This window comes from Falco biarmicus, chromosome 10 (genome assembly GCF_023638135.1).
Source record: "Falco biarmicus isolate bFalBia1 chromosome 10, bFalBia1.pri, whole genome shotgun sequence".
Taxonomy (NCBI): Eukaryota; Metazoa; Chordata; class Aves; order Falconiformes; family Falconidae; genus Falco; species Falco biarmicus.
The window spans coordinates 23,233,271-23,245,610 of record NC_079297.1 but is presented as its reverse complement, the minus strand read 5'-3'; the positions used below and the strand labels follow the sequence as shown (position 1 = coordinate 23,245,610).

At 38.1% G+C, this 12,340-nt stretch overlaps 1 protein-coding gene across 2 annotated transcripts in view; it reads right to left on the bottom strand.

Annotated features, from left to right (window-relative positions):
- LUZP2 (leucine zipper protein 2) overlaps positions 1–12,340 on the bottom strand; it is a 309,793-nt gene that overhangs the window by 105,497 nt on the left and 191,956 nt on the right. The window lies entirely within an intron of this gene.

The following is a 12,340-nucleotide window of genomic DNA, read 5'->3' as shown; positions in this document are numbered from 1 at the left end:
CAGTGAATTGAAACATCTATTCCTTCTACAACTTTATTTTGTTTGTCCTTGCTGTACCTGTGGTTCTAAGAAGGGGGGGGAAAGGACCTCAACTCTACAACACATCAGTATTATTTTATTATCAGATCCAAGACCTTGAAGTTAAACAGGAATCTTAATGCTTCTTTGATGGATTTTGAATATACGATTTAGCAAAGAACCTCAGTAAAGCAAATTAAATTTGCTTTCTAATATCAGTAGCAGTAGACAGCACATGTAATATGATAAATTTATGAAAAAAAGTATTCTGTATTAAATGATGCTCTCCTAACACCCTTGTGGGTAAGCTCTGACAGCGTGGGTCAGATCGGTGGGCAGTGAGGGGGGCTGGGAGCCGGCTGTGTGGCAGAGCGCAGAGGGCTGTGGTCGGGAGGGCTGCACCTCACGGTGTCCCAGGTCCTGTCCAAGGGACTCAGCAGTGACCTGGGGAAGGGACAGAGTGCGCCTCAGCAGGTTTGCTGATGGCACAAAGCTGGGAGAGGTGGCTGACAGACCAGAGGCTGTGCTGCCCCTCGGTGGGACCTGGGCAGACTGGAGAGCTGGGTGGAGAGGGACCTGGTGAGGCTCAGCAGGGGCAAGTGTGAGGTCCCGCACCTGGGGAGGGAGAACCCCCTGTACCAGCACAGGCCGGGGCTGACCTGCTGGAGGGCAGCTCTGCAGAGGAGGCCCTGGGACTGCTGGTGGGCAGCAGGTTGCCCCCGAGCCAGCAGCGTGCCCGTGTGGCCAAGGTGGCCACTGGGCTCCTGGGGTGCATGAGGAGGAGCGTGGCCAGCAGGTGCAGGGAGGTGATTCCCCCAGCTCTGCTCTGCCCTGGTGAGGCCACACCTGGAGCGCTGTGCCCAGTGCTGGGCTCCCCAGTTCCCGGGACAGGGAACTGCTGGGGAGGGGCCAGCGGAAGCTACGAAGGTGATGAGGGGCCGGAGCATCTCCCTCGTGAGGAAAGGCTGGGAGAGCTGGGGCTGGGAAGAGAAGACTGAGGTGGGGAATCTTATAGTGTCTACAAATATCTTAAGGGCGAGTGCCAGCAGGACGGGGCCAGGCTCTTTTCAGTGGTGCCCAGCGACAGGACAAGGGGCAATGGGCACAAATGGCACCACAAAAAGTTCCATCTGAACATCAGGAAAAACTTATGAACTTTGAGGATAACACAGCACTGGCACAGGCTGCCCAAAGAGGCTGTGTAGTATTCTTCTCTGGAGACATTCAAAACCCGCCTGGACACAATGCTGCCTGACCTGCTCTAGCAGGGGGTTGGACTACATGATCTCCAAAGGTGCCTTCCAATCCGAACCATTCTGTGATACTTTTGGATACCAAGAAGAGATGAAAGTGAATAAAACATCTTTCATCAACACAAGGCTTTAGGCAAATTGTCTTAACAAATGCTGCTAGTTAAAAAGCATAGAGTTCTTCAAGTTTACATGTCTAATGAAACTCAAAACATCCCAAATTTCTGCTTGCTGTTGCAATAGAACAACTGAGATGTTTTGGTCTGCAACGTGGCACCCACCACTTTCAGTGAAGACCTTCAGCACAGTTGCTAGGTCAACTGATTAATTTTACAGTGGAAATTCTCTTTTACAGGAAAGCTGAAATGGAGAGGAGGAGAGAGACGCCTCCCTTCCCCCCCGCCCCCGATTGTTACATTTTCCCAGGATGGAAAAAGAAAAACTACAGTCTTTCTAATACTCCATAGCTGGTAGATTAAAAGCTCACCCGTCAGTAAAATATTTTTTCTTTCCAATATGTGGATGAATTTTATTTCAAGAAACTATGGTTTCAGACCATTTCAATTCCATTCATTCACCCAAAGAAAAAGCGTAGATCTAGTGGGGGAATAATAACTACCTCTGAAAATGACTGTAAGGTGGCACAGGGTGAAGTCAGTGTAAGGAGACAATTCCAGCACTCAGCTGTGCCTACCATTTGTAAGTTATCTCGTTATCCTTGATATAGGTAACTAAACTTATAAAAAATAAATTACCTCAAATAGAAATCACAGTCAAACTCATTAAGGGTTTACAGGACAACCTATATGCTGAGACTGTGAACCTTCCAGAATTTTGCATTACTTACAATAGAAGTTTTGGTTCAATTTTTTTATCAAATTGCATGAAAGAACCTATATGAATTATATCTAGCTAGTGCTAGAATACCTGATAAATATTAGCATTCTGGTCCTTACTTCACTGTAAAGAAAATCTCCTGTATTGTTTCATACAGAAACATTTGCAGGGGTTTTTTTGTTGCCACTCCAGCTATGGGTGATTTTAAACAAGGTATACATCACTGCAACAGAGCTGGCTCACCTCAGCAGTTAACAACATTATGTGTAATCAGCCTGATAAGCTTCAGAGAATACTCCCTTTTTAATTTACCAATGAACAGAGGTCAAGGAGGAATTTCCTCCTCCTAAAGTAGTCAGGCAGTTTCAATAAGGTCATCAGTTCATTCCTCTTTAAGCATCACAGATAGTGCTCTGCTTGATTGCTTGATGGTGTCTTTTGCCATTGAAATGTCCTGCTTTTGTTTAAAGGGAAGCCCTGCATTATTATTTTTTATTTAAAAAAAAAAAAATCTGCAAGTGGTAACACTCTTTTCTCTGTTTTAACGATCACTTTAAAGTAACACCCCTCTCCAATTCCAGTTTAATTTGAACATTTAAAAGCCATCTGTCCCAAGCAGCCAATTATGCTGCCCCCTGGGTATTCATTGGCACAGGTTCCACTCGGTTGTCTTGTAAATAGTGATACATGGCAATCTGCATAAACTAGGACATTTCCCGAATTCATAAATTAAATTTAATGTAAACTATGCATACACATGTATTTTCTATAGTTTATATATATTAACTTCTATGACACACTAGGCAGTGAGGAGGAGACAAAAAGCCAACAACCAGCTTACCACAGAGGGTCACAAAACCCAAACCCTCTGAACTACTAGAAGAAAATTAAAAGGAGATAAAGAAAAAAAAAATAAAAAAGGAAAGACTGAAGACACAAGTCACAGCTATCAGATCTATTAACTATTACATCCTGAAAGGTTTTTACTTCTGGACCATATTATATCAAGCTTTGACTCTTAACAGTGTGTCCAAGAATAGTGCCTATGTATTGGAAAACAGTAAAATTCAACCTTGAACTCATGTGATAACCAACAATCCCTCAGATTAGCCCATCTGTTTTGGTCACTTCCACTTCTACATTGCAAACTTGCATCATTTAGACCAACAATGTGCAATTCAAGGAAAAAAAAAAAAAAAAAGGTAAACTTGTAAACACGGTAGTCTAATCATAAAGTACTTAGATGATACAAGAACTCTCATATTCTTATGCTGGCCCCTTAAGCAGATTCATTGGCTGCACCAATTCACACACCACGTCAAGGTGTTCCTTATTTCTTTACTCTAGTTTGCACAAAGTAGGGAGCTAGGTGGTAACCCCCAAAAGCCCAGCTCCCCGAATGTCACAACTTTTGCACTGTTTATACAGTTTACTATACAAAACCACCAGCTCTCATTGGTTACAAGTCACCCAACTCTTTCATTACTTAACACTTTGTTTCCCATTCATCAATCAAATAATTCTCTTGCTTCTCCCCTTAATTAGTTCGCATGCTGTCTCAACTTCTTTTGGGTCTTTCTGGACTAGGTGCTGGGATCTCCCTCTGTCTGAAATACCCTTCCCCTAATTTTGCTGAGCTCATTGCCCCTGATGAGCTTCTTACCAGCCCATCCATCCCGTGGAGGTGCTTCCTTTGTGAAGTTCTTTTTGTGAACAAAAGAATTTGCCGGTGCTTAACCTGCTTAGCAAGACATGCAAAGTGCTTCCCTTCAACTGTCTCAAAGTTACACCGCCAACAACGCATTCAATTCCACCAACCACCCGATATCACTCCCTCAAAACTGAATATCTCTTCACTTTTGCACTTCCTTAATATTAAACCCGATTCCGAGAATCCAGGTAATGAAAGATCTACGGTCAACTGTTTTTCTTATTCTTCCCTTGAATTCTAAATAACCGAATTTTGGTCTCCCATGTATTTGATAAGCACTCTTTGGAAGGTTTCACACACACATATGTAATATAATTGTAAGTATAATAGGCAGGGCATTCGAGAAGTAAAGTAACTTTTCCACATCAGCGTGCCCACACTCTGCAGCTGTGTGAAAGCATAGTATGAGAAGCACAGTGTATTTTCTGAAGCTTGTTAGACTTAAAAAAAATAAAAAAAATATTTCCACTATGACATAGTAATGTTCCTCTCATATTTGAAAACACAGTAATTAAAAAATATATAATCACAAATAGAGAATTTTGTCCTGATGAATATGAGCAAACTCCTCTGAATTTGATTAACTCACGAGATTATCTAATGAAGAAAAAACCTGCAAGATGTAAAGCAATTGGACCAGATATCAACAAGACTTAATCAGCATAATTCTTCTGAAATCAGAGAAGATTTAAATTGAAAAAATACCTCATCTGTATGTAGGTATCTGCCTGAATGAAGCACAGGGGTCTTTAGGAAGGATGGCATCGTCCCTTGCCATGCGGGTGGGAGAAAGTAAGAGAAGGATCTTTAGTAGGAAAACAGTGAAATGTTCAACTCAGTGACCAGTTACGTGGGTGTGCAAAGAGAATGGATTCTTAAGCCAGAAAAATAAACTCTAAACTGAACAATCCACTTATGCTGAACTTGGATGACGATTTTGCACAACAGGACAATTCTGGCAGAAGGCGACTGACATCTCAGCACTGTACCACCCTGCCACAAACACCCTGAAATCCCAGTGACTCTCTGAAATCTGAACCTCCAAAACTGTCAGGACTCTTTACTTATTTGCAGTATGATTAATGTGGCCAACATAAATTAAACCCATTCCTAGGAATGTCACTATGTAATTATACACACATTAAATCTGTTCTCTGAATGTTAGGTTACACCATTCTGCAAAATAAAGTGTCATTATAAGCATATCCACCTGGGATTAAAATGAATATTTATTGTTTCAGTACATGAATATGCTTTTAAAAATGTTCATTATGAGACATAACAGTTTAGTAATACTCTGCGCATTAAGGTCATCATAGTCATCTAATTGCAAGCTGTTTTGCTTTTACCATTAACCTATTGGTGTAGTGTCAGTGTAAATCCCAATATCATTTGTTTTCAAGGGAATGATATTCGCTTACAGTGTTAGGTTTAGTCAGCTGTTTTGACTTGTCTGTTATTCTTACTGACATGATTTAATAGATTATAGTAAACATTTCAACAGATTCTAATTTCCTATATGCACCAGAGATAAATGTCTAGTAACTCGAAAGACTTGCACACCAGAGACCGCTCTGCCTCTGACTGATATTTCCTTAAATATTAGAAGTTAAGCTTTTGGTCTTCAAAATAAGGACTGAGTTTATTTCTCCCTGAATAATATGTACTATATCAGGACAAAGTAAAATGGATTTTGTTTTCCCACTAGATTTACAAAACCCGTCTTTGAAATAAAACCTTTATAAAGATTTTAATTATTTATGGTACACTAATGTCCCTGACAAAACAGAACCAAACAAAAAAAAAAAAATACCAAAACCAAAAACCACCCTTAAAACAAAATCTGCAGTGTAAGATAAACTTAAATAGATGTTTTTTTTCAGCAAATCTCTTGTCAGTTATATTATTTAAGCCACTTAAAAAAAAAAACAACTGTTCTTACTACAATTAATAGTTTAGGGCATTCTACCGTAAAATCTAAGATAATTAGGTGAGATGATAAGAAGGTTACAGCCTCATGGGTTTGGCTTTTTTTTTTTTCTTTTTTAAAGCATCAATAATTAAGAAAAGAGTATACTGTATACCTTTTCATGAATCATAAACAGTAAAGAATGCTTACAGAGTATACTTGCAAAGTGCATGATTGCCTACGTGTTCCTAAAGTGAACTTTTGAAGATATGCCTGGTGGCAGATGTTTACATATAAATGTGGTTTATATTCAAGTCAGAAAAAGATTTCATCAACATATCTGGTAGTTGAACATAAGAATCTTTAAAATTGTTAAATAATCAAATGATATGAAAATAATTTATTATGATAACAAAGCACTGTAATGCTGCTTTTTCTCTTTTTTAAAATAGGAACATTTTTTATCTAGAAGTTCAGTGGGAGGGAAATAATTTATTAATGATCAACATACAGAATGATCAGGTTATCTAAATACAGTATGCAACACAGTATATATATAATTATAGTGTATATATATATAATGTAGTATAATAGTAGTTCATATAATAGTTTCAACTACTTTACCTGATTTCAGTCAATTATGAATTAACAATTACATTCAAAAAAATCATGTAAGCATTAAATTGATCAGCAGATAAACTCTCGTTGAAATCCAACCTTTGTCAGACACAACCACTCTCCATACTCCAATGGCATTTACATTTTATGTTTTGTATTTGGGCATTAGCTAAAGACTGTTTCAGACTGAGGGCAGCAGGGAGGAAGAATCAAACAGAAAATTTGGGGATTTGGGGAGAGATGAGGAAAACTTCTATTTAGCTGAACTTCGTAAGTTATGCAAAATATTTGGTTAGAACGTTTCATCCCTACCTACCGAGAATAATGTATGAATTGGCGGTCCAGGCTTGACTTATTAACACTTCAAATAAAAATCACCCAGTGGGTACGTACATGACTATAGCAGGCTATGACTGCTCAAGTTGACCGAAAAGCCCATCCTATTCTAACTTTGATAGCCCACAAATAACTAGCAGTGCTCGTGCATTTTATATGGTTTCTACAAGGTAGCAGCTAGAGAATCAGACCCTTTGCACCTATTTCCTCATATTTTTAATGCACTCATTGTAAATAAACTAAAACAATCTGGCATCTTTTTGGCAGACTCCTGGCTATGTAGATTCAATGACTCATCAGGGCTAAGATGTCAGCTCCCATCAATGACTAAGGGAGCAAAGGGAGATTTCTGAAAATTGCAGGTGGCATAGGTACCTGGTCCCAGAAAATGAAACAGCAACTTAAATCATCGTGAATAATGTGATACTGAAAATAACAGCCCAACGAAAAAAAACCAAGTTCTATTCGTACACTGAAAAGTGTACAGGCCACAAAAGCAAAGAGCTGATTGACATCAGGAGGAAGGACTGTACAAAACCTGTGACTGAGCCCACGGAAAAACAACCGCTCCTCCCAAACATGCAGATGGTTGTTTTGAGCCTTTTTTCTTCAAGCTATCATTTGGTAGGCATCTTAGTTAGAGCAGTGGATCCTTACTGGATTAATACAGTTGTAATATGGAATAAACATCTTCTGAAAAAGAAAATATTAAACTATTTACAACTATTCAAATCTGAACTGCATAAATACGGACTTGACATCCTCTGTATGTAGAGTTGACTTTTCACATCAGTTCTACAGGATTTAGTCCTTAATAGGAAATCCATTTACAGCAAAACCATTCTTTTTCTGATAGTTAACATTACCCTTTTCAGTTCTGATATTATTCATTGTTTATGTCCATAATACTGCCTCTGGTCTGATTTCCTAGTGCACATCTAAAACTTCTGACTGTGACCTCAATGTTATTACCCTTAAATACGTTACTGCCAGCAATGCTATTTTCCAGAATCTCTTACAGTACAGCCAGGTTAACATTTCTGTGTCAGCTAGCTGTATAATTTAATCTTGTAGTTGTTCTGGAATTTTTTATTTAATTCTGATGTTTAATAAAAAAAAAAAAAAAAGGACTTACCAACATCATGACATCTACAGGAAATTTCATTCCCTCTGTTATCTCAGTTGATGTAAAATTGAAATATTTCTACTTTACGTGGCAAAACTGTCAACGAGTATCCTCTGAACATCTGTTTCACTATTTAATAACTTTAGTTTAGTAAAGTTCACTGATCAGCTATAATCATGTTTTATAAATGGAACTATAAAATTATATGTTTGAGAGAGCAGGTATTAACAAAATAATTGGGTTACTAGTAACAGAGTATACGTTTGCGGCCCAGAAAGCCAAGCGAATCCTGGGCTGTAACAAATGAAGTGTGACCAACAGGTGGAGGGAGGCGTTTATGACAGCCCACCTGAGTGCTGCCTTCAGCTCTGGGCTCCCAGTGTACGAGAAGGACATGGATGTGTTGGAGTGAGTCCAGAGGAGACCATGAAGGTGATCAGGGGCTGGAGCACCTCTCCTGTGAGGACAGGCTGAGAGAGTCGGGGTTGTTCATCCTGGAGAAAAGAAGCTCCGGGGAGACCTTACAGCAGCCTGCCAGTACTCTAACGGGGGCTTATAAGACAGACAGGGACAGACTTTTTAGTAGGACCTGTTGCAATACAACCAGGGTTAATGGTTTTAAAGTACAAGAGGGTGGATGTAGATTAAATATTAGGAAGAAATTCTTTAATATGAGGGTGGAGAAACTCTGGACCAGGTTGTCCAGAAAAGTTGCAAATGTCCCATCCCTGGCAGTGCTCACAACCAGGCTGGACAGGGCTCGGAGCATTCCGGTCTGGTGGAAGGTGTCCCTGCTCATGGCAGGGGGGTTGGAACATGATAATCTTTAATACCCTTTCCAACCTAAACCATTCTATGATTCTATGTTAAGTGCTGGAAGGAAAAAAAATAAAATCCTTGTAATTTAAAATCCTACCATTACAAAATATGATTATATTAAGTTTGTTTTGTAGCAACATATTTCTTTTTGTTGTTTTTTTTTTTTTGTTTTCAAAATATTCCCAATTTACAAATTATTTAATTTTCCAATTTCCCACTTTACAAATATTTAAAATTACTGTTGCATCCCGACTTTTACATTAGTTCTGCTCAAAAGTGAAGAATCCAATCTGTTTGGCATGATTCTTCCTCTCTTCTTTCACATGCTCTGGTGCTAATGTGATTAAGCCAAGATCATTACAAAAAACAAACATCGCTGCTTTTCAACTGAAGAAATGAAAAACCCCTCTAGTTGATTAAAATTGTTCCAGACATTCTTACAAATGTTTAACAATTCAAGAAGAAAAAAATCATGGAATATTCTATTGTCATCTCCTGCTGAGACCTTGATATTCTCTATTGTACAGTTTATAAGGTTTATAGTGTTTCAGCCTTTCAAGTTTCACAATAGCTCAAAGCCCTGGACCTTCTGCCACCACCTCTAGGAGGTATTTCCACAGTCTAACAAAATCAGAACCTTAAAAAAATACCACCAACCAACCAAACAAACAAAAACCCACAAAACCCAAACCAAAAATACCCACCAGACTCTCCTGACTTTCAGCCTATATTTTTTCAACGTTTTCCTAAGAATCATGGAAACTCTTGCCAACAAATCTGTCGCATACTATTTTACTGTCTCCTTTTTCTCCTTCATGGAGCTATGAATTAAAATATGCTAGGCTCATAAAAAGTAAGGGCAGCCTCATGGTTGGAAAGGCATTAAATGTAAACAACTTATTTTCTTATTCTGTTTTGTAGGCAAGTCAAACAGCAAGTTTAAGAGTTAGATTTTTGTTTATGCACTTTGGCATTTGAAGTTAAGGAATATCACCAGTACCAGATTCCTATCTGCTACTAAATCTGGCTGACCTGGAACTGAGTGTATTCAGTTATAATTAGAGAATGGTAGATCTGCATAAGTTTTGCTTAGAGAGTGAATATATCTTAAACTTCATTACATTTTTAAATAAATCAGAGCATTTCACTCTAAAAGATTATTCCAATATGTCAATCACCACGCCAAACCACTATTACCACAAGATGTTAAATAAATAATTGCATATTGATTACATGATTCCCAAGAGATAGGGACGTAAAGTATTACATTATGGATGTCCTGCAAATGTAGAAAGAAAGAATTTAAAAAATAATAATATAAAAACCATCAAGAGCACGAGGGGAACTTGTTACATAATTTGTGCTACCAAATTAACAGGATAAAAACCAAAAGGATAAAACTAGCACAGATATTATCAACACATTACTATCAAATCCAAAACCAATGAAAAACTAAAAGACAAACTACAGGTCTATGCTATACTTTCAACTGGATGCTTTTTCCATAGCAGCTTCTTCTTTAAATGACTTGACACAGTGAAACCATTTCACCAACTTTGCAACTTTTCCCTTTGTAGTTCCCACAGAGTGTCTAAAAAGCAGATATCTGGGAGTTTTTCCAAAGGTCCCAGCATAATTTATAACAGAAAACGTTATCAAGTGCAAATATAAATGTTTCTATCCCTTCCCACTACAATCTTTTTAATTCATTGAAAATACTTCTTTTCTGAATGCATCGTAATGAGAATTACTCAGGAAGAGAATGAACAGCTAGATTTACCACATACAGAATGCAAATCAAGTGCCAAAGAACAATGCCCTTATCAAGTTTCATGCAAATTTCTGTGCACTGTTGAGAAAATCCTTCTGGATTCCTGAAATGCAGCTACATTAATAAACAGATATAAAAAGCAAATGCTGAAAACAAATGCCCATCTCACTTCCTACAGACTCTCCTTTTGTCAGCGTATGCCTCCAGCAGCAGCCAGCACCTGGTATGTTCTTTTGATGGAACAAGAAATGGAACATCACTCCAATATTTTTTTTTTTTTATCAGAATCCCAGGGATATAAGCACTCCTTCAGTTGCATGAAGAACTACGTGAACGAAACCTGGTCAGAAATATGAAACTGCCATAGAACAGCTGTGCCAACACATCCATTTCCTCTCTCATTCTGTATCTGCTTTGAATGACATTTCCATTGCGGATTCAGTGGAAGAAAACGTTACATAGCTAACTTCTTCATCAATACACTTTTGTGAGATCAAAAGTTTATTTCCCAGAATGGTATGTGAACATGCCAGAAATTCACTATATATACAAATCAAGGAGGAAGGTTCAATATACTGGGTATCGTTGCTCTTTGGAAATAGGAGAGCTTCCTTCACTCTGTTTTCAGCCCATTTTTACTAGATCAGAACTGAGCCAGACATAACTTCATGAAATTGTCTACACTATTTTTAACATGACTGTCACACTTTTTTTCTAAGTTTTGCACTGTCTTCTCTGGCCCTCACTCAAGTGATCTCTGAAACAACTATATAAAAATTGGAGAGCACAGGATGTAGCACCACTGTAACAATACTGTGAACATGTAAATTCATACATCTTGTGCTGGAGATGTTGCCCAGGTTATTGCACAATAGTACATGTGTGCTGTCCATCTTCCAGTCCACAAATGTTATTGCAGAAATTAAATTTTCCTAAATGCCAAAAATATCAGATTTTACCATTCCATTTAGATGATTACTTGTTTTTACATATAATATTAATATGTAATTAAAAAGTAAAGAGTTTCATTCAAAAGATGTTCAAGAATTGAATTGAAATTTGAACTCTAGGCACAATTTAAAAATCCTCTGAATTACCCACACAAGAAAAAAAGAGATCATGGAAATATCTAGGACAGCTCGTCTGCATGTATCCTCATTTCTCTGAAAACTGTACTTCTGTGCAGTAGTGTTCAAGGATTTACCCTTACACTTTTAGGATTTACACTTTTTAGGAAAAAAGGTGATGGACAAACTGCACTTGAATGTCTCTCATCACTTAAGTAACTTACTTAAATAGCTTATATCAGTTAGTTTGAATCTGTATTCAACTTCTCTCTGATAACGGTGTAGTCTGAAGGGAACTAAAAATATTAATTGCTTTTCCTGGAAACACTAAGAACTTAAAACAACTGGACTTTTTCGCTCTTACTGGATGTCAGCTAATGCAGATGGAGTCTTGGGGAAGATCTTATCCCCCAGCATAAGTACTTGGTTGGAAAAACCTTTTCCTACCACACTTGGAAGTATTGCTGAAGAGCAGTCTGACTGTGAGAAACTCTGCAAGTTTAGCAGAGATTAGTTACAAATTCCCCCAATCAAAGTGAACAGTAGTCAGTCTTTCAGGGGGCTGTAAAGGAGACACTTCTATTTACCACTACACATTCCAAGAAGGTTAGAAAATGAGTATAACCTATATAACCCAACAGCAATTTAAAGAGTTTATTGATTTAGCTTGTGCCTGAACTGTAGAATAGTTTTCTCAAGGGGAATTACAATATGAGATCAGTTATCAAGGACAAGTCCGCTCTTTTTCAGAGTGATCTATTGTACCTTGCAGTATTTATACTCTAGATGTTTAACTAAAGCAAATATGCATGAAGGACTTCAATTACAGTGAATGACGGTATTATTAGATATGAGAAAGGATTAGTTGCTTACAGGGT